The sequence below is a fragment of the Balaenoptera borealis genome (genome assembly GCF_965194805.1).
Source record: "Balaenoptera borealis genome assembly, chromosome: 6".
Lineage (NCBI taxonomy): Eukaryota > Metazoa > Chordata > Mammalia > Artiodactyla > Balaenopteridae > Balaenoptera > Balaenoptera borealis.
This window is the reverse complement of record NC_138863.1, coordinates 75,362,735-75,386,137: the sequence shown is the minus strand read 5'-3', so window position 1 is coordinate 75,386,137 and position 23,403 is coordinate 75,362,735. Positions and strand designations below refer to the sequence as shown.

Below are 23,403 nucleotides of genomic sequence, written 5' to 3'. Positions count from 1 at the left end.
AACTACATAAGCACGAGATCTGACTGAATATTCTGTGACCCTGAATATTTAGCACATTGCTTTGTACATGTCAGGTACCCATACAGATTTAAGCTTCCATTCTCAATACGTATTTATATATATGTATATATATATATATATACCTGCTATTGTATTAATATAACATGCGCATGTAAACTATGTCCAAAATTAAAAAGTGTAAAGGATAATATTATCCAAATAAAAAATAGAAATGCTAATATTTTCATCCCATACCCCAAATGCACTCCCGGAAGTTTGGAACTCTGTCTCAGAGAATATAAAACAGATAGAAATCAACTTTTATGCTGTATGACTGTACAGTTGTCCCTCTGTACCTGTGGGGGATTGCTTCAGGATCGGCCATGGATACCAAAATCCGCAGATGCCTAGGTCCCATAGTCAGCCTTCCTTATCAGTGAATATGGAGGGCTGACTGTATATCTAGTGTCAGTATAATTTATTGAGATACTGTTCTGTGTATGTTCTCTTTGATTTTTCTCCTGAGTTTAGGAGGCAGAAAGAGGAAAAGAATCTGAATCGGAAGCCCTTCTTGTTTTCTGTAAACCTGAAGTTCGTGGAGAAAATGATATTTGATGCTTGGAGGGAGATAGGAGAGAAAGAGGGGAGGGATAGGAAAGGAAGAGAGGGGAGGAGACATCAAGGAGGACAGAGAGAGAGAGAAAGAGAGGCCACATTGGTAGATTCCTGGTGTGGGAAGAATGGGAGAATCAGCTGGTCCCAAGATTACTAAGGAACTGAGTCCCACTCCCAGTCTATGTCAGATAGATGAGTTAGAAGTTTTCAGAAAGAATAACTGAATAGTGAAACCAGTGTTCCCAAACCTGGCAAAGATCCTCCTAACCCTTGGGTGGCATCAAAGCAAAGAACTTTTGGATTTCAAGGGACTACCAAAAATTGGACCTGGGTATATCATCAATTCTGTAACAGTCTGTTAGTTCTGGGCACTACACAGTGCCCCCCAGTTCTCAAGGTTTTGATAGAAAACAGGAGCCCTAATAATGACTGAGATGAAATTTCATCCAGCCAATCCAGGCTGGATGGGATTGTGAAATCAAAACAGAGGTGATTTAAAACAAAGGATGTAATCATTCTTGCATACCTGAGTCTATATGTTCTGATATTTATACCTACTTCACTTTCTATCTTGAACATACTACTGCTTCGAATCATTTTTTTGCTATCTCTTTTGATGATACTTCTTAATTCTCCCATTTCTTATCAGTGGCCTTTAGCATAGTCCTTTATACGTATTATGTTCTGAGTAAAGATGTTTAATGGATGAATTCACTTTTTATAGAGTGTTATCAGTCTTATAAATTATAGGCTTTTATCTGTGATTTTGCTTTTTATAATTAGACATTTAATTGTTTTTGTATCACAACTTTTGTTTGTTGTGTAGACACCCAACAATCAAAGGCAGTGAAACCAAGGAGAGGTGGTAATATCCTCAGCAAAATTTAAAGTAAATTGGATGAAAACTTTAATATCAAAAGTAAAAAATGATGGTGAAGCCAACTCATGGTGACCATAAGTGGCAGGTACTATCACATAAAGGCTAAATGCCAAGTGGTTAAAGCAATTACTATACAAGTAATTACCATGGAAATAGAATCCTGCTTCATAATTACAAGTTTATTTTTCCTTCTAGAGAAGTTCTGATGTGCTGTCCATGCTACAAAATGTCTTTGCTAATAATAAAATGAAATGTGTCTTTCAGTTTATCATTAAATAAAAGCATCTTTCTAGGTAAGATTAACACTAAAGAAACTAATTACTATTTTAATAGGAAGTGAGGATAGTTACCGTGCACTTTGAAAACTTTGAAAATAGATTATGGAATAATCGTTCTCTATGTAAAGTTTTGGTCATTCACACAGGTAACTCCAATCTAAATCCAGTAATTAAATCCTTCAACACAACTTGAATCTGAATCTACTCATTGCATACCCTTTAGTAAATTTCTCAATATGTTTCACTGCTCCCGAATGCACAACACAGTTAAATCTTCCCATATGGAATCTAGCTCTTCTGCTCCACAGGACAAGAGAATACTATCCTGGAATATCGTTATCTCTGATAAGACATAATTACCTTTTCCTATCTGCTTCTACCAGCCAATAGTCATTCTAATCCTGCTTAGACATTTAATAGAAATGAAATAATGCAAACCACTCCTTGCATATGTCTATTAAAGTCTACTTGAGGGCTTCCCTGGTGGTGCAGTGGTTGACAGTCTGCCTGCCAACGCAGAGGACACGGGTTCGAGCCCTGGTCTGGGAAGATCCCACATGCCGCAGAGCAGCTGGGCCCGTGAGCCACAGTTACTGAGCCTGCGCGTCTGGAGCCTGTGCTCCGCAACAAGAGAGGCCGCGATAGTGAGAGGCCCACACGCCGCGATGAAGAGTGGCCCCCGCTTGCCACAACTAGAAAAAGCCCTCGCATAGAAACGAAGACCCAACACAGCCATAAATAAATACATAAAATAAATTTTAAAAAAAAAATCTACTTGAGTTTTTGAATACCCAGCAAGCCAGACACATTTTACAAAAATGTCTTATAGGAAAAATATGTAGAAACCACAGATATGGAAAAGATAGATACTAGTTGTCACAAAAAGTAGTGGAAAGAGTACTCACGGATTGCAGAGAAGAGCAGGAACGACTGAAATGGGTATCTTCTCTTCCTTTTTATCACCATCCTTGTGGGGCTGTTAGTTCTGATGCCTTCTCTTCCCCTCCAAAGTTTCCCCCATCTCGTTTACAAAATCTTTACTATTAAAGGGAAAAGAGAGAAGAATGGGATGGTTCTTTCTAAAAAAAGATCTTTATAACTATTGGTTTCCTACATGTTGAGACTATTTGAATTTGTATGAAGTCATTTTTTATAGCAAAGGCCCAAGAAATAAAGAAAACTAAGTCACTCTTAGGATAAGATTAATAGCCCATAATCCTTTTCTATGTCTTACCACGAATTGGGTGATAATTTAATTTCATATTCTAATTCATTAAAAAAGTACATCATTTCCTTTCACAGGAGCTCACTGGGTCACAAAAATGTTCGTTTTTTGAGGTTTTATTAGAAACCCAATATTCAAAGAAATTGTTTACCACATGTATTTCTGAAGGCCATATTTTGTTCAGCCAATTAAATTTTAGGGGGAAAATAACTTCTCATGACTTTGATCACCTTTTTTCTCTGTTGGAACCCAGCACATTTTACCCAAAACACATCTAGAAATCACAATGAGAAAATTCTAACCAAATATGGAAAAAATTGGTCAAGTTAAGGTTAAAGTGGGTCAAAAACAAGCTCCCGAAGGAGTATTCGGCTCAAGCTGATACAGACATTCCATTCATGGATTGCTTGTACTGTATGTACTGCAGGGGTCTAAAGCCTAAAGAAGAGACTTAATTACTCTGTCTCAGTGGAATATGTTAAAACCAGCTCCATTCTGATCCCTGTGGGTAATGGGATTATTTACCTGGCTCATTCCATAGTTAATCTGGTTAACCACCAATTGTTGTCATTGAGAGGGGTAACATATAAATGTGATTCAAAGAATTTAGTTGTCTGAGTTTTGTACATTAGAGGTTCACTTTGTTTGCAGATTCCTGGAGGATTAAAACCTGAATAATCTACAGCTAAGCTTGCATCAAATAATATGACCAAAATCATGTGAATGATACGAAGAGTTAAATGGTTTGGGATGTTAAGTAAAAATCTCTTTTGTTACCTATATTCTACACTAAGAATTAAACTGTGACCCAATATTATTAGCCAGTTATAATGATTAAAACTACATCACTCACTTCATTTGTTGTCTAAAACTCTTATAAATAGCAAGTATATCTCTTTTAGAATATTATACACAATTAACCATATACTTAGAGAAATAGAGTATCTTACTATATTTATTAAAGGAGCTTTGAGTAAGATATAGGACATACAACTTCTAAAGATGGTACATCCTTGAAAGGATGCTTGCAATTTTCTAAGACTTCATATAGAAATAATATTTTTATGTAAAAATAATACAGCATTATTATGATAAATGATCAGCCTAATGATACTTTTTGAGGGCCTAGTAAACAGTACTGTGCATTGATATCTTGGTACTTGTCTTCATGAGTTTTGGGGTTTTTTATTTCAGTTTTATGGAGAAATAACTGACACATATCCCTGTAGAAGTTTAAGACATACAGCATGATTGTTTGATTTATATATATTGTGAAATGATTACCATAATAGGTTCAGCTATTGAGTTAATTTTTGTGAGTAGTATAAGATATGGGTCCAGTTTCACTCTTTTACATATGAATATCCAATTATCTCAGCATCATTTATTGAAAAGACTCTTTTCCCATTGAATATTGTTGACACCCTTGTCAAATATTACTTGACCATATATGCTTGAGTTTATTTTTGGGTTCTCAATTATGTTCCATTGATCTATTTGTCTCTTTATATGCCAATACCATACTGTTTTGATGACTATAGCTTTACAGTATAACTTGAAATCAGGAAGTTTGATACCTCCTGCTGTGTTCTTCTTTCCCAGGGTTACTTTGCCTATTTTTAGGTCTTTTTTAAGAGTGCTTTTTTCTACTTCTGTAAAAAAATGCCATTGGAATCTTATTGGGATTGCATTGAATCTATAGATGGCTTTTGGTAGTAGTGACATTTAAACAATATTAATTCTTCCAATCCATGAACAGGGATTACCTTTCCATTTATTTGTGTTTTCTTCAATTTCGTTCATCAATGTCTTGAATTTTCAGAGGAGAGTTCTTTCACCTCCTTAGTTAAATTTATTCTTAAGTATTTTATTGTTTTTGATACTATTATAAATGGGATTGATTTCTTTATTTCTGTTTCAGAAAATGTGTTGTCAGTGTACAGAAATGCTACTTTTTGTATGTCAATTTTGTATCCTGTTACTTTATTCAATTTATTGATTAGGTCTGACTATTTTTTGCTTGAGTCTTTAGGACTTTTTATATATAAAATTATGTCATCTGCAAATAGAGACAAATTTTACTTCTTCCTTTTTAATTCTGATACCTTTTATTTCTTCTTCTTGCCTGACTGCTTCTTGTACTATATTGAATAGGAATGGTGAAAGTGGGCACACTTGTCTTGTTCCTGATCTTAAAGAACAAGCTTTCAAAAGGGTTTCATCTTCAAGAAATACATGGAAAAGACTCTGGCAAGTACAGGTTTCTGGTAACGGACTGTACTGCTGAACTGAATGAATAAGCATTTTCAGAACTCTAATGAAAAACTGATGAACTCATAAAAGTGCTAACAAAAGATCAAGATGAAAAAAAAAATTAATTACATGGGACTGAGTGAACTGATGAGGATGAGTATAATTTTTGTGACTTTCTGTCTGAATTTAAAAAAAAAAAAAAATTCCACAAGGACTCAGAGGCAAAGAATATACAAATCAATTTTCACTGCAAAGTAAAGGAGCTGTTACAGTGGAGGATTACTGGACTGAATGTCAATATTATGACATAGTATGAGTGTGTTTCATGTTTCGCAATTGCAATCATTGTTGCTTTTGTTGTGGTCATCCATGTACAATGCTTGGTGTCAGTCGATTTATCTCTTGTAAAAATAAAATACAGTGTGTGTGTGTGTGAAAAAAAAAAAAAAAAAGACCAATTGTGTACATATTTGAAACAAATGAAAAAACAGAAAGCCTTAGCATGAAAAATTGTCTCCAAGAAGAATTAGAAGATAATGGAGAAAAAAACAAATGGAAATTTTAGAACTGAAAAGCACAATAACAAAAAAAAAAACAGAATAACTGACATTAAAAGACCAAGGGCTTCCCTAACGGTCCAGTGGTTAAGACTTTGACTTCCAATGTAGGGGGTGAGGGTTCAATCCCTGGTTAGGGAGCTAAGATCCCAAAAAAAAAATAAAATAAAATAAAGAACAAGCTTTCAACCTTTCACCATTGTATGATATTAGCTCTGAGTTCATCATATATGGCTTTTATTATTTTGAAACATGTTCCTCCTTTGCCTAATTTGTTGGGTTTTTATCAAGAGTGAATGTTGAATTTTGTCAGACGATTTTTCTGCTTCTATTGGAATAATCATATGATTCTTTTCTTTCATTCTATTAATGTAATGATTCACACTTATTGATATGCATTTGTTGAACCATCCTTGCATCTCAGGGATAAACCCCACTTGATTACAGTGTCTGATCCTTTTAATGTGCTGCTGAATTTGGTTTGTTAGTATTTTATTGAGAATTTTTGCCTCTATATTCATCAGAGCTATTAGACTGTAGTTTGCTTTTTTTAGTAGTGTCCTCTTCTGGTTTTGGTATTAGGATAATGTTGGCTTTGTACAATGAGTTTGGGAGTGTCCCATCCTCTTTGCGTTTTAGGAGGAGTATGAGAAGAATTCGTGTTAATTCTTCTTTAAATGTGTGGTAAATTCACCAGTGAAGCTAGCTATCTGGCACTGGGCTTCTCTTCATTGAAAGAATTTTGATTACTGATTCAATCTCCTTACTAGAAATTGTTTTTTTCAGATTTTTATTTCTTCCTGATTCAGTCTTGGTAAGTAGCATGATTCTAAGAACTTATCCATTTCTTCTAGGTTGTCCAGGTTGTTGATGTATAGTTTTCCATAGTAGCCTCTTATAATCTTTGAATTTCTGTGGTATCAGTTGTAATGCCTCCTTTTCATTTATAATTTTGTTGGTTTGAGTTCTTTTGTTTTTTTCCTTTGGTTAGTCTAGCTAAGGGTTTGTCAATTTTGTTCATCTTTTCAAACAACTAACATTTTGGTTAATTTTTTCTTTCTTTTTTTTTTTTGTTCTCTATTTCATTTATTTCTAATTTGATCTTTATTTTTCTTTTATTTTTCTAACTTTGGGCTCAATTTGTTCTTCTTTCTCTAGTTCCTTAAGGTGTAGAGATAGGTTGTTTATTTGGCATTGTTTTTCCTTCTTAAGGTAGGCATTTATTGCTATGAATTAACCTCTTAGAACTGCTTTTACTGAATCCCACAAGTTCTGCTCTGTTGTGTTTCCATTTTCATTTGTCTCAAGCAACTTTTTCATTTCCCCTTTAATTTCTTCTTTGATTCATTGGTTGTTCAGGAGAGTATTGTTTAATTTCTATGTGTTCATGAATTTTCCAGTTTTCCTCTTGTTATTGATTTCCAGTTTCCTGCCATTGTGGTAAGAGAAGATACTTGATATGATTTCAATCTTCTTGAATTTACTAAGACTTGTCTTGGCCTAACATATGGTATATCCTAGAAAATGTTCCATGAGCACTTGAGAAAATGTGTATTCTACTGCTGATGGATAGAATGTTCTGTATATATCTGTTAGCTTCATTTCAGTTATAATGTTCTTCAAAATAACTGTTTCCTTCTTGATTCTCTGTCTGGATGATCTATTCATTGTTGAGAGTGGGGTATTAAAGTCTCCAACTATTATGGTATTACAATTTATTTTTCCTTTTAGCTCGGTTAGTTCTTGCTTTATATATTTAGGTGTTCTGATGTTGGGAGCATAAATATTTACAATTGTTATATCTTCTTGATGTATTGACCCCTTTATAATTATATAATGATTTTTTTCAATTTTTACTTTAAAGTCTATTTTGTCTGATATAAATATAGCTACCTTTGCTTTTTCTTTTTTCTTTTTTTAATTATCATTTGCTTGAAGTGTCTTATCCCATCTCTTCTCTCTCAGTCTATGTGTGTATTTAAGGCTAAAGTGAGTCTTTTGTAGGCAACATATAGTTGGGTCTTTTTCTTTTTTTAATCTATTCTACAAGTCTATGTGTTTTAATTGGATAATTTATGTTTAAAGTAATTATTGATCAGTAAAGGCTTACCATTGCCATTTTGCTAACTGTTTCTGGTTGTTTTGTAGATCCATTTTTCCATGTTTCTTATCCTGCTGTTGTTTTTTGTGTTGATGTCTTTTGGTATCATTATGTTTTGACTTCTTTATCATGATCTTTTGTGTAAATACTACAGGATTTTTCCTTGTGGTTACTATAAGGCTTACCTAAAATATCTCAAACCTGTTAACATCATATTTTAAACTGATAAGCACTTAACTTCAATAGAATTTGTAAACTTTACATTTTTACTTCTCTTCTTCCTCATATTTCAGGTTATTGCTGCTAAAATTTACATGTTTTTCATATTGTGTAACTAATAACAGATTATTGTAGTTATGGGTATTTTTACTACATTTTTTTTAAGTTTTAAAGTAACAGTTGTAAGTTATGCACCACCATTATCATAGTGCCATCTAACTATGACTATATGTTTACCATTACCAGTGAGATTTACACTACCTTTTTCTGTTTATGATGTCAATTAGCATTCTTTTACTTCCACTCAAAGAACTCCATTTTGCATTTCTTGTAAACCAGGTCTGAAGGTAATGAACTCCCTCAGCTTTTGTTTGTTTGAAAAAGTCTTTATCTCTCTATTTCTGAGGGACAGCTTTGCCAAGTATTAGAATTCTTGGTTGACAGCGATTTTCTTTCAATATTTTGAATATGTCATCCCATTCTCTCCTGGCCTGAAAAACTTCTATTGAAAAATATGCTGACAGTCTTATGGGGGTGCCCTTTAATGTGACTTTTCCCTTTCCTCTTGCTGCTGTTAAGATTCTTTCTTTGTATTTGACTTTTGACAATTTAATTTTAATGTGTCTCAGTGTAGCCCTATTGGGGTCCTTTGGGCCTTATGGATCTGGATGTCCATTTCTCTCCCCAGGTTCAGGATGTGTAGCCATTATTGCTTTAAATATATTTTCTGTCCCTTTCTCTTTCTCTTATCCTTCTGGAATTCCTATAATGTGAATATTGTTTCTTTTCATTGTGTTCCATAATTCCTGAATGCTTTCTTCACTCTTTTTTTTTTAATTTTTTTCCTCCTATGACTAGGCAATTTTCAATGTGCTATCCTCCAGGTTGCTGGTTCTTCTTTACGCTGTATAGTTGAGTCTATTTTTGAAACTCTCTATTGAATTCTTTAGTTCAGTTATTATATTTTTAACTCAAAAATTTCTGTTTTTTTAAATTGATGGTTGCTGTTTCCTTGTCAAACTTCTCATTTTGTTCATGCATTATTTTCCTAATTTTGATTAGTTATCCATCTGTGTTTTCTTGCAGTTCACTAAACTTCCTTAAGAGGATTATTCTGAATTCTTTTTCTGACAGTTCATTTCTTTAGGATTAGTTATTGGAGACTTACTAGTTTCCTTTGGTGTCATATTTACCTGATTTTTTTATTATCCTTGATTTTTTATATTGGTATCTGTGCATTTGTGTAGTGAGTAATGGGGTTCCTCTTCCAGACTTTACAAGTTTGATTTTGCAGAGACAGCTCTTTACCGGTCAGCTCAGTTTGGGTTTCTGCATGTGTCTGCTGCTGGTAATGTCCTTGGGTAGGTGGAGACTGCTACTATGGTCTATTTAGGGGCGAGGTAACTGTTTAAGCTCTGAAGACAGAAATGGGGCAGTGTGCCACTGGTTGAGAACAATTGCATAGGACTGATGGCTTGGTTCCCTGCCCAAGTGAGGCTGTAGGATGAGCACTGGGGTTACCTGGATTCTCTGGTCAGACTTACTAGATGGTCAGGACTGGGTACTCTATTCAGTAGTAAATGGGGCTATGAATTGGCTTCCCTGTCCTGCCAGACAGAAGGATGGGACCCAGGGCCTGTGCACTGCATTGTTTGGGTGTCTGAATCAGGCTGAGTGTGTACTGAATTCCCTGGTCAGGTGAGGCCACTGGTTTTGCTATGCAGGCAGGGGAAGCCACCGGCTGTCCTCTCAGTTCAAGTGCCACTGTACATAGAGCTGTTGAATGGTCTATGCAATTTCGCATGTTCTCTGGTTAGGTTCCCAGCTTGGAAGGCTGAAGGCTGGCTGTATTGAGCAATGAGCAGCACTATGAATTAGATTCCCTGCCTGGGCACAGTGGGAGAAACAACACCAAAGTCAGTAAAGCTCTTTGTTGTCTTAACTCAAGCTGACCTGCACTCCAAGTTCCCCGAATGAACAGGGCCACTAGCTTTGTTCAGCAAACTATCATCCTTGCACACCCACCTCTCTGCTTGAGTGACACTGGGTCACATAGCCTCCAGGAGTTGCTGCCAGCCCTTCCCATCAGGTGGGGCCAGAGGACACTCTCCACATTGCGTAGGGCTGTGATTAGGCTCCTTGCCCGGCTGGGAGTGGGAGGGGTCACTCCAGGCTGCTCTCAATTTCTCAGACTCTCAGTTTGGGAGGGGCTGGGAACTACCCTCAGCCTTGTCTACAAATTAATTCCCCTGCCTGTGCATAGCACAGGGATGCTCCCCACTTGGTACTGGTTTTGCACTAGGGGCCCTCACCTCTGCCTGCCTTCCTCTTGGCTTGAGCGCTGCTGGGTCACACAGCTTCCAGGCGGTGTCACCAGCATTTTGGGCAGATGGAACTGAAAGACACTCTCCACATGAGGTGGGGCTGTGATTCAGCTTCTTACCTGGGATTGGGCAAACTGAGCTCTAGGTCTGGCAAAATTCCTTGTTAGAGGGTTCAAATTAAGCAGTCAGCATCCTGCTGAGTTTCTTCGTCAGAGTGTGCTCCCAACTTGGTTCTGCAGATGACCAAAGCTGCTGGTTGAGATTACTACTTGGGCACTGCAGGTATGAACTCAGTCTGCCAAGATCCATGTGCTGGTTGTTGTAAGACCCTCCCCTTCTCTGTCACAGTCAGATTCCCAGTGGTTGAGCCCCACAGATTCCCCTGCAGTCCCTGTGGTGTGAGATCAGTGTAGGGGCTACTGCAAAGTGACCTACAATGCTGTGGCAGGAGGGCCCGCCAGGTTCTCTTCTCCACTGGAGGAATAAGAGGCTCAGGGGAAACCTCCCTGTGGTGCTGCACTGGCCTGGGGGAGGGGCAATGTAGTCAGTGTGTAGTCGCTTCTCTTACTTTCCCAGTGCAGTCTGTCTTGGTCTCTGTGATGCAGGGGGTGCTTCAGCCTCACCCTGAAGTTGTAGAATTCTCTTGGCTGTATCTTGTTCTTGAATAGTTGTTAGTTGTTCTTCTTGTGAGGGAGAGAGAAATCAGGAGCAACTTATGTTGCCATCTTTGTGATGTCACTACTTCATGAGATTTTACAAAGGTAAGTAATATTTTAAATACCCAATTATGTGCAAAAGTGGGTGGAAGAAACTACAAATGCCTTTGGAATCCTGAGTAGAGAGATGAAAGGGAAATGGCACAAAGAAGGATTCAAGGAGTAAAATTTAACCTGAGCCTCAAAGATTGGTTAAGATTTGAATAGGTAAAGGAAATTGTGAAGATTACTCTCATTAAAAAGAATTGGCCTTTACGATTCCTATTTACTGTCTAGAAAAAACCAAGATCCTCACTGAGAAGCCCTAAAATTCCAGGAGAGGGTAAGGAAATGACATTCTCTCTACGGGGGAGTTTTTTCTTCCAGAAAGGAATTGTATCTTTTTATACTTTCCTTAGCAAGAAGGGAAGACTAGGTAAGTTTTATTAAAAATAAAGGTAAAAAGACTATATCAAAAGCATAATCAAGCATGGATCAAAAACATATTGACTCTGTTTAAAACAAGTGTTGAACAACAATTTACTTCTAAGAAAAGGTTAAAAATCCAGGCAATAGGTATCATTATATGTGTCAGCCAGCAGCAAAGACAGCAGTACAAAATAACGTTTTTTAAATGCCAGCAAAGATTAAAGATCTCTAAAAGTTATTTTTTAAATGGATCTTCTACTTCCTTCTACAATTTATTTTTATTAATTTTATACAGTTTGGATAAGACTTATGAAGGCCAAGACTTGTTGGAATTATGATACAGATGTTTTAGATGTTCCTGACAAGTCACACATAGTAACTCTCTATAATTTATAGTTCTTTTCTTTTTATGACGCGTATGCTCCATGTGTAGTTTAATGTTTTTGTTTGGAGTCTTAGATGATGCCAAGTTTTATTAGTTAAATATGACATGGCAGTCTCTTTAACCAAAAATGAACACAGAGCCCTCAGTGAGAATGACGTATGACTAAGCATTATAGGCTATTAAAGCAGAGTGTAGGGATTTGAAGGTGTGAATTTTACTATGTTTCTAGTACAATGTAACATCAAAGCTTGGATAAATTATTTCTTCTTTTCTCTAATTTTCTCTCCATTATTGTATACCAACAGCATTAATGATAAATGGTATTTGTCAAACTCTAATAACTGAAAAATACCATGCCTTTTTGAAACAGTCTCCTACATTTAATGCCATGGAATACATGAGAAATACTTTGTACTCTTTGGTAGGCCTTTCAAAAATATCTGACATATTAAAAGAAAAAGACAAAATTGGGCTTCGCTGGTGGCGCAGTGGTTGAGAATCTGCCTGCCAATGCAGGGGACACGGGTTCGAGCCCTGGTCTGGGAGGATCCCACATGCCGCGGAGCGACTGGGCCCGTGAGCCACAATTACTGAGCCTGCGCGTCTGGAGGCTGTGCTCCGCAACAAGAGAGGCCGCGATAGTGAGAGGCCCGCGCACTGCGATGAAGAATGGCCCCCACTTGCCGCAACTGGAGAAAGCCCTCACACAGAAACGAAGACCCAACACAGCCATAAATAAATAAATAAATAAATAAAATATTTAAAAAAAATAATAATAAATGAATAAAAATAAATAAAAAATAAAGGAATTCCTTTAAAAAAAAGAAAAAAAAAGAAAAAGACAAAATTGATCTCATATATATGCAATAAAATCTTACTGGAAAGACCCTCTCATCACCCTCATAATAAGTTGATGTTTTCTTGCATTTCTTCTCATGGTACATTTCAAAAGCTCTCATTCCTCTTCTCTCTCCCTCATAAGAACCTCATTTTGCTTTTTGTAAGTGAATTTATTTGAAGGTTTCAGTTGAGTACTTTACCTAAACCCCACAGATGGATGCCATATAATTGTTGCTGCATTCTTGATTATCATCAAGAAACATTGCCGTGATAACTTGAAATCCTTGACAAATTTAATGGACATTTTATATAGTGCATCTTGACTTGAAAATGTCAAGCAAAAAAAAAAGTCAAAGCAACAGAGTCTATATAAGCTCTCCACTGAATGTGAAGGGCTGCCTAAGACATGTAGCTCTGACTGTCAGGTTTCTAATCACAAAGCTAAATGACTCTGGTGTTATCAAACTTATTTCTTCCAAGTACTCAAGTACTAAAATGACAAATCATAGGGGTGGCTGTTAGCCTGAAGACACTTCTGTTCTATTATTTAAAGTCTGTTTTTTTTTTAATGTCTGAGATTTCTATGTGGAAAAAATAATGAACTTTAAGAAATGTCACTTTTACTAACAGAAATTATGGCTTGAACACCTGAATATGAATATTAAATACAAAAAAGTACATTTAAACAATGTTAAGGTTGTGACACAAACTGACAAAAGCAGCAAAATTCAAAGTTAAGGATGACACTCTACCTTAACTCACCCCGTTATGAGGGGGAAAAGGGCACCAGAGTGTACAGCTGGAAACGCTATCTTGGCCTTCATTCTCCGTTGCCTGATTGTGTCAGATAGTGTTTCACTCTTCATATTATTTAATTGGTTTGTGGCATTTGATTCCCTCTTTTTTGCTTCAGAGAATTTTTGGTGCCCATTTATAAAATGTCACTTGCAAACCTACACATATTGATACTGTACATTTTGGGGTCACTCTTGGGAGTGCTATCATTTGAGTTATCTAGAGAATGTGTTTATGTGTGTGCATGTTCAGAGAGAGGCCTTTATCACACAATGTGAGTACCCTGAGTAAGACAGAAGAATAATAAGCTAACAACTTTGGGGGGTTTACTCTGTGTCAAGCATGGTTTAAACGTTTACAGGTATGAACTCCTTCGATCTGCACACACCCAAAAATCTATAAGAAAGTGACCATTCTCATCATCATCATCACCATTATATGCATTTACAGATGAGGAAACTGAGACATAATGACTCTGGTGAAGATCACATAGCTAATGACTGCCAAGGTCAAGATTCAAACCGGGACTCTAAGCAGTCAAGTTCTTAATCACCATGCATGGCCAACACATATAAAAGGGACAAGAATATCACAAATACCTCTTCTACAGCAACTAGTACACAGCTATAGCCAATTCAGAATTTCTGGGTCCCATCAAGCAAAGATCTGTTATATATAAAGCACCTACTATATGCAAAGCATTAGAGTATGTGCTTTGGATAAACAGAAGGCAGCAAGAGGAACTAACAATTATAAGGAATCTGCTACAAGCCAGATGCTTCACTGAGGAACATACATATGCTATCTCTCCTAATTGTTTCAAAATCACTCTAATTGTATTATAATCCTGGTTTTAAAGATGAGTAAACTGAGGCTCAAAAAGATTAAATAATTTGGGCAAGTCCTCACACAAATTCTGGTGTTGTTGTGTACTAGCTGTGCATACTTTTTCAAAACACCTAACTTCTATGACTCTTGCTTTTCTTAATATAGAGATAAACAACCCTCATAGGGTTGTTGTAGTTCACTCTCTTGCATTTTCCAAGGGAATCCTACTGCCAATCTATAAATCAACAAATATTTGCTTGAAACCAACAATATGTCAACTAAGTTTTCTTGGGATTGAAACATTTAAGGATAAATTAACATTGGTCACAGGAGAACATATAGGCTTTGCTGGTAAAAAAAAAAAAAAAAAAATGGTGATTAACAGCAGGCAACTATCTCTCTTCCACTTCTATAAATACCCAGCTAATAATAAAGCAAATGTGACATAAAAGCATTGTGACATATATACACTAATATGTGTAAAATAGATAACTAATAAGAACCTGCTGTATAGCACAGGAAACTCTACTTCGCTGTACAACAGAAACTAATACAACATTGTGAAACAACTATACCCCAATTTAAAAAATATCAAAAAAAACCAAAGTTCATATGAATCATCTAGGATCTTGTAAAAGTACAGATTAAGTACATGTGGGGTGGGGCCTGAGATTTAAAATTGCAAATAAATTCCCAGGTGACATAAAAAAAAAAAAAAAGCATTGTGTTATATTACTAAAAAGAATCCTAGAGGGTATCTCAACCAAACTTCTTTTTATTGATGCATAAACTGAGTTCTCCCCACAATTGTACAGCCTGCCTATAGCAGACCTAGGGTTAGAATTAAGGTCCCTGACTCCCAAGTGAATACATTTGCACTTTACCATTCTTTACTTTGTCATCAATTATAGAGTATATCTTTGCTTTAGACATTGTGCACTGTCTTCTGATCATTTTCATCCAAATCTATTGAGACAAAGTTGTCTGACACTGATGACAGTGGTATTAAATGATACTATGGTGATTAAGAAATAAACACTCATCTAATTCAAGATAATTAAAATTATATTTAACTCACCAGGACATCAAGTTTTTATGAAGTGGGATATACAAGGTAAAGATAAAAACTTTTCATATATGGTCAATTCTCACTCCTGCACACTAATGAAGGGAAACGAGGGTGCAGGCAATTAGCATATAAATCAAAAGTCACTAATGATAATTACTCGTGAACTAGTATTTCTGTTTGCTGCCAACTCCAGATCCAGGCTCTACACTTTCCTGCACTGTTCTGGGCCATGATAGAATGATCTGTGCTGACACAAGAGGAGGCTGGAGGCCTCTGTTTCTGTGCCTCTTTTTAGCAATGGCTATCCACCTCCGTATTTCCTCTCCTGCTGGGCAACCAGCCCTCCTCCATGGGTCCAGCTTGTCCCAATCTCCAGTAACTCTATTATTTTTTCATGACGTTTTCTGTCCTGGAAGTGGTAACGTAGATGGCATTATTTTTTACCCATATCCAGGGCACCTCACTGTAAGTGAAATATACATCCTGACTTGTTAAAATTGAGCATGACAACACAACCAAATGTACCTAAAATAAGCAACGTGACTTGTGTCACTTCTCAGCCAGGCTCTATTATGTTCTCATTCCCCTCTGTTATGGTGACAAGCAATGTTGTCAACAGGAGTTGCATCATCATCCTGGGTTCTAAAAGGAAGACAAGGAGAAGAGCTGCAACTCACCCACAATAAACATGTCCAAAATGGACATGCAGCATGATCTGGAAATAAATATTTTTTGGATTCATAATTTGGAGTCATTTATTACCATAGCATAACCTAGATCAGCCGTTGTCAATTTTCAGCATCTATCAAAATCACCTAGTCCCACACCCAGAGTTTCCCATTCTCAGGTAAAACCCGGAATTTGCATTTCTAACAGATGATACTGATGCTGCTAGCCCAGGAACCAGACACTGAGAACCACTGACTTGGTCCATCCTGACTAATACAGGTGTAATGTTTTCATGCCGTTGTTAGTCTCTTGTAGACTTTGTCACCTTTTTTGGCTTCTTTAACCTTACCCATAGCTCTGTACGGACTGATTTGATTAAATTCTCTTCAGTTGAAACCATCTAAGTGGAAATTCTCCTTCATGCTAGGACCCTGACTGATAGACCCTGTATAATATTGCACTTGATGTTATCCAAAAATTGTCAATATATGTTATCTCTTATCCACACAACTACCTTGAAAGTTGTTATGGTAAATAAAACTTAGCAAATGAGGAAACTGAGTTTCAGACACAGTGCAACTAATCCCTCCTTGGTGGCTAATTTGTTTCAGATCTTGGATTGAATTTAGATGGCGCCTACTTCATATATTTTTCTGTGATATGTTATAGATAGTGTTGGAATATATCCTATGAGCTTCTTTTTGGTTTTCCTCATATTAGTTTATTGCATTCTTAATTATATTTTACTGCAAAATGACAGGAACTAGCTTCCATTCCCAGAGAGGACAACAACCACATTATAAACTTTCTGAGAGATGCACAAAATAACATATATTCTAGGAACAAAATTTACTTGACCAATAGTGATTCAGCAAAGAATGGAAAACCACTCGCAGGTATAGTTAATGGGATTTAACTATACCTGAATTAGTTTTCAGTCTCTGATCATTACAAACTAGGAAAATGCAGTACATTTCCTAGTGCTTAACACTGAATTATATGTTTCTACTATTAGTATAATAATCCTGGATTCGTCCCATCAGGACGATTATTCACATATATAAATACAGTAAATTATGAACTTGGAAAGGAAACCCTGAAATATTTCACTTTTATGGGAGAATACGTAAAGAAGGTATATAAGCTTACTAGATTGCTTAGACTGTATTTTTGTTAAAATTTCAAACACTAGTGATTATTATACAGATATTAAAAGTGTATATAAAAGAACGTCCATTCTTTCATGTGTTTGTTGGCAATCTGTATATCTTCTTTGGAGAAATGTCTATTTAGGTCTTCTGCCCACTTTTGGATTGGGTTGTTTGTTTTTTTGATATTGAGCTGCATGAGTTGTTTATATATTTTGGAGATTAATCCTTTGTCAGTTGCTTCATTTGCAAATATTTTCTCCCATTCTAAGGGTTGTCTTTTCGTCTTGTTTATGGCTTGCTTTGCTGTGCAAAAGCTTTTAAGTTTCATTAGGTCCCATTTGTTTATTTTTGTTTTTATCTCCATTTCTCTAGGAGCTGGGTCAAAAAGGGTCTTGCTGTGATTTATGTCATAGAGTGTTCTGCCTATGTTTTCCTCTAAGAGTTTTATGGTGTCTGGCCTTACATTGAGGTCTTTAATCCATTTTGAGTTTATTTTTGTGTATGGTGTTAGGGAGTGTTCTAATTTCATTCTTTTACATGTAGCTGTCCAGTTATCCCAGCACCACTTATTGAAGAGGCTGTCTTTCCTCCATTGTATATTCTTGCCTCCTTTATCAAAGATAAGGTGACCATATGTGCGTGGGTTTATCTCTGGGCTTTCTATCCTGTTCCATTGATCTATATTTCTGTTTTTGTGCCAGTACCATACTGTCTTGATTACTGTAGCTTTGTAGTATAGTCTGAAGTCTGGGAGCCTGATTCCTGCAGCTCTGTTTTTCTTTCTCAAGATTGCTTTGGCTATTTGGGGTCTTTTGTGTTTCCATACAAATTGTGAAATTTTTTGTTCTAGAAGTCTCAACATCATTAATCATTCAAGAAATGCAAATCAAAACTACAAGGAGATATCATCTGACACTGGTCAGAATGGCCATCATCAAAAAATCTACAAACAATAGATGCTGGAGAGGGTGTGGAGAAAGGGGAACCCTCATACACTGTTGGCGGGAATGTCAATTGATACAGTCACTATGGAGAACAGTATGAAGGTTCCTTAAAAAACTAAAAATAGAACTACCATACAACCCAGCAATCCCACTACTGGGCATATACCCTGAGAAAACCATAATTCAAGAAGAGTCATGTAGCACACAGTATTCATTGCAGCTCTATTTACAATAGCCAGGACATGGAAGCAACCTAAGTGTCCATCGACAGATGAATGGATAAAGAAGATGTGGCACATATAAACAATGGAATATTACTCAGCCATAAAAAGAAACGAAACTGAGTTATTTGTAGTGAGGTGGATGGACCTAGAGACTGTCATACAGAGTGAAGTAAGTCAGAAAGAGAAAAACAAATACCGTATGCTAACACATATATATGGAATCTAAAAAAAAAAAAATGGTTATGAAGAACCTAGGGGCAAGACAGGAATAAAGACACAGACCTACTAGAGAATGGACTTGAGGACACGGGGAGAGGGAGGGGTACGCTGGGACAAAGTAAGAGAGTGGTAGTGTATATATGGACATATATACACTACCAAATGTAAAATAGATAGCTAGTGGGAAGCAGTCGCATAGCACAGGGAGATCAGCTCAGTGCTTTGTGACCAGCTAGAAGGGTGGGATAGGGAGGGTGGGAGGGAGGGAGATGCAAGAGGGAAAAGATATGGGGATATATGTATATGTATAACTGATTCACTTTGTTATAAAAAGCAGAAACTAACACAGCACTGTAAAGCAATTATACTCCAATAAAAATGTTAAAAAAAAAAAAAAAGAATGTCCATTGCAATGAAAACCTGGAGATAATCTAAATGCTTGTCAATAATAGAGTAAGTAAATTATGGTACATCCATTCAGTGGATGTGCATACTATAAATTTAAATAAAAGAATAAATTGAATAAGAACATGAAAATTATGCCTCCATTTTTTTCAAATGTATGTGTGTATGGGATATGTGTATGTACACAATTATAGAGTAAATATTTGGATAAAATTCTTGTATATATAGCAAAATGTAAACAATAGTCATCTTAGGTTTGGGTAATTATAGATTATATTCATTTTCTATATTATATTTATATTTTTTCTGAACTTGTAGGTTTCTACATTTACCAATTTTCTGAATTTTTGGCAATAAGCAATATTACCTTTATAATATTTATATAATAGTGTTTAAGGAAATATAATAGTGCTATTTTAAAATAAAAAACAATATAAGATAGGCAAATATCATGAGGGGTTAAAAGTGGGAATACAAAATTAATTTGTGGTCCAGAAATTTAGAGAGTAACTTATAATAAGAAAAAACAGTAATAATAATAAATAACTTATGAGGTATATTTTTCATTATGTCATAATTCTCATTGTAGAAATTGCAAATTATATAAAAGCTCAAGAAGAAAATTAAAATTAAAACCATTAATAAAATCTGTTTTATTTTTAGGAGTGTACTTTTAATTAATATTTTAAAATTAGCTTTCCAGATTAAAATATATAATTATAGATTTCAGACTTTTATAGTTGAATAAATGTTCTTTCTGTCAAGGTGAAAAAGAACATGTTGAAAAAGAAAGATACTAACAGTGTAGCTGCTGAGCTGGAATTGGACTAAAATATTACAAGTATAGGGAATTACATCTTCAGATTGCCAGGGAAGAGGTGACTTGGGCGTCCCTTGAGCTTTCTTTTTGGTTATTAACAAACTACCCAATTTTTAAAATGTAAAAGCAAGAGAAATGTGTCAATATGCAAAAATTGTTTTTTATTTAGAATTTGGGTTGACTGTTTTACATAAGGAAGGCCAAAAGCTGCCATCACCCAATCAACCAAGGAAGCAGAGAGGGATCATTCAGAGGGACGAAAGTAAAGCAATGAGTAGAGAACTTCTAAATAAGACTGACTTTTCCTTTATAATATGGTCCCTTCCAGGGTGCTCTAGGAAGCAACTGGCTTGTTCCTACAGAAGGATTATCAGTGGTGGACACAGCTGTGCAGATCTGGCATACAGTGTGGTTTTTTTTCCCCTAGATTTGCCAGCTCTCTAACCTCCCTCACCCTAAAGTTGTTGCTCAGAGTCATCTAATCCTCCTCTTAGAACACATGATCTAAGCTTGGAGCCTGCCTCTCCCACCCTGGCCCCCATGGGGAACCTGCCATTACAGGCAGTAAGAGTGTTTCCTCTTTGCTATTTTCAAACAACATTTGGGAAAAAATGAAGAAAATAAATAGTATCAAAACTTCTATAGTCTCCACTTGTATGAAACCCATGTCTCCTGCTGCCTTTTGAAATTCTGGCCTTTATTATGACTAATACGGGCTAATGAAATGTTGGAGAAAATATCTGCAGCCCATCAAGAAGCAACAATAGCGGCTGCAAGACCCTATAGCATTTACCTAGGTGAGATTAAAGAGTACCACTCAAAACCAACAATGAATACCCAAATAATGTTTAACTACACAAGGACTTAAACTGTGAGGAATTTCATAACTTGCCTATTTGTCTAAAGAAAAATTAATGAAACAAATAGCTGGGTTAAAGCTAGGTTTCTCTATCTTGTAAACCACTATATCTGTTTATTTTTTAAAAATGGTCTGGGTTGATGAATTTTTTTATCAAACTAGTGGGAAATCTTTTTCTTTGACTATCTTATCCATTCATTTACTCATCTGGTCAACAAATATTTCTTGACCATCTGCTATGTGTCAGCAATGTTCTAGGTGCTCAGAATACAACAATGAACAAAAGATACCAAACCCTAAACAAACATATAAAAACCCTTGGCCTCACTGAATTAAAATTCTAGCAGGGGAGACACATGATAAACAAGAGACATAATAAATATGTAAATGATGCGGTATTTTTAAAAGTGATATATGCTCCAGACAAAAATAAAGCAGGATAAGGAGGACCGGAAGTTCTCAGGGGAGTTGCCACTTTAAATAGCTGGTCAGGATAGGACTTAATCCTATCCTATTAGTGAGAAACTGATGTTTGAGCAATGACTTTAAAGAGGTAAGGAAGTTAGCCATGTGTTATTTTGGAGGAAGACCATTTCATTTGGAGAGACTATGAAACAAGAAGGCCAGTGTGACTGGATAAAGGAGAGTAAGGGGGAGAGTGGTAGAAAATGAGATGGAATGAAGATGTATTTAATAGGGAATAACAAAGCTGACTCCATATTAGATCTGTGTCTTTTACTCTAACCTTTGTATTCTATTGCTTTTGCTAAGTGGTGTTGCCTATAGCTGAATGTATACATAAGGGCCCATCTTTGAGAACCCTGTACCTCCCATGGCTGAATGTTAAGCTAAAATACCTTTATTTAGCTCACAGGAAACATCCTGACCCAGCCCCCTGTGATGGCTGCAGGAAAGAAGAAATTAAGACATCTCCTACTAGAGTCCGACTGAAACCAGGAAGTATTTGTAATAACTTATGGTCTTTTTATGAAACCAGGAAGTATTTGCAATAACTTATGGTCTTTTTACTTTACTCCTCACCTCCCCCTCTCTTTGTTTTTTAAAAGAAACTAGCATCCAGACCCTGGTAAAATGGTTCTCTAGGACAGCAGTCCACCACCATCTCAGCCTCCCAGCTTTCTGAATCAAGTCATTATTCCTGCCCCAACACCTCATCTCCAGATTTACTGGCCTATCATGCAGTGAGCAGAAAGAGCTTGGACTCAGTAACAAAGACACCAAGCTGCACAGGGCCTTGTTGAACATGTGAGGACTTTGGCCTTTTTCTCTGAAATGGGGAGGCGTGTGAGGGTTGTGAAGAGAGGGGTAACTGACTGAACTTCTTGTATACGGGTCCCTTTAGCTGTGAAATCCCTTTGGAGGTGGGAATATGGGTAGAAATATGGAAACCAGTTATGAGACTTTTGTAGTAATTTGAATGACAGATAATAATACTCTTACCATCCAGGTTGAAAGCAGTTTAAGTATTTTTGCTGAAAGAAAAATATTTGTTCTATTTTACAAGTCAGCTTGATAACATGATTGTCAATTAAAAATCCTACAGTCGTGGTCCTCAAAGCAGGGTAAGTTGATGATTTAGGCCAAGTTGTGAACTACACATGCATCTTGGTATTGGGGTTCTGAAATGCCTCTTCTTCCTCCAAATCTCTAATGGTTTATCATGGTGACTTGGTCACCCTATAAGGTCACTATGAATATGCTCAGTACCTGGGAGGGAGGATAGAAACTTACTAATAATGTGAAGCCTATCCGTACACTTGATAATATTTCAAATTGTATAGTCAGAGTCTTCTAAATCAGAAATCTGAGAAAAAGCAATGCAAGCCCATCCACTTTGGTTACAAGGCGGTAAGTAAACAGAACTGCAATCATTAGCTTTGGCTGTTGACATGTTAGTCAAGGAAAGCCAGCCTTGAGATGTCCCGGTAACTGGGCCTAGACACAGGCGGTGCGGAGGGTTCAAACTAAGGTAAAGATGGTACTGCAGCCCAGGATTTCCCAAAGTCTGGTCATCAAACAGAGGAGGCTGGACAAATTAATATGTTTGTTTTTGGTTTGGGTTTTTGTTTTTTTTAATAAAGAGTCCTTGGGAAATGCTATCTTCAAGTTAAGCAGATATATTCCTATCAGAGCTTGTCAGAACCTTTAATATGCTAGCTTTCATCACAAATCTCCAAGAGTGTAATACATTATGCTCAGTTTCCCAGTGTTATTTTGAGACCTGATCCACCATAAAATTTTTTTTCATTCTTCTGTGTATCTTTTGCCATCTGAACACCTAGCACAGTGCTTTGAGTAGAAAATTTTAAAAGTAAATAAATGTATCTTCCTAATTCTCCAAATAACTTACACTTAATGGAGGCTACAAAGTTGCATGGCTTTAACTTAATATATAAAATATCAGAGAAAGATAGCACCCTCAAAAGAAGAGACATAGGGTGCGGCTCTAATTATTCCACTTTCTTTTTCTTTATAGACTCTGGATTGTATAATATACAAAATCATATTCAGTAGTTAGCCCATGAATACTAAATACTGATATATGTGTGTGTGTATGTATATATATATATATATATATATATATATATATATATACAT

The 23,403-nt window shown here is 36.2% G+C and overlaps 2 long non-coding RNA genes across 4 annotated transcripts in view; one reads left to right on the top strand and one right to left on the bottom strand.

Moving 5' to 3' along the window:
• Positions 1 to 23,403, bottom strand: part of LOC309630470 — a 290,298-nt gene that overhangs the window by 157,752 nt on the left and 109,143 nt on the right. For all 3 annotated transcript variants that reach the window (XR_014245684.1, XR_014245685.1, XR_014245686.1), the window contains one exon: positions 2,679 to 2,813. This is a non-coding gene — a long non-coding RNA (uncharacterized lncRNA). The remainder of the gene's footprint in view (positions 1 to 2,678; positions 2,814 to 23,403) is intronic.
• The window catches only part of LOC309630480, a 126,507-nt gene continuing 108,337 nt past the window's right edge, over positions 5,234 to 23,403 (top strand). The window contains exon 1 of the long non-coding RNA XR_014245695.1: positions 5,234 to 5,711. This is a non-coding gene — a long non-coding RNA (uncharacterized lncRNA). The remainder of the gene's footprint in view (positions 5,712 to 23,403) is intronic.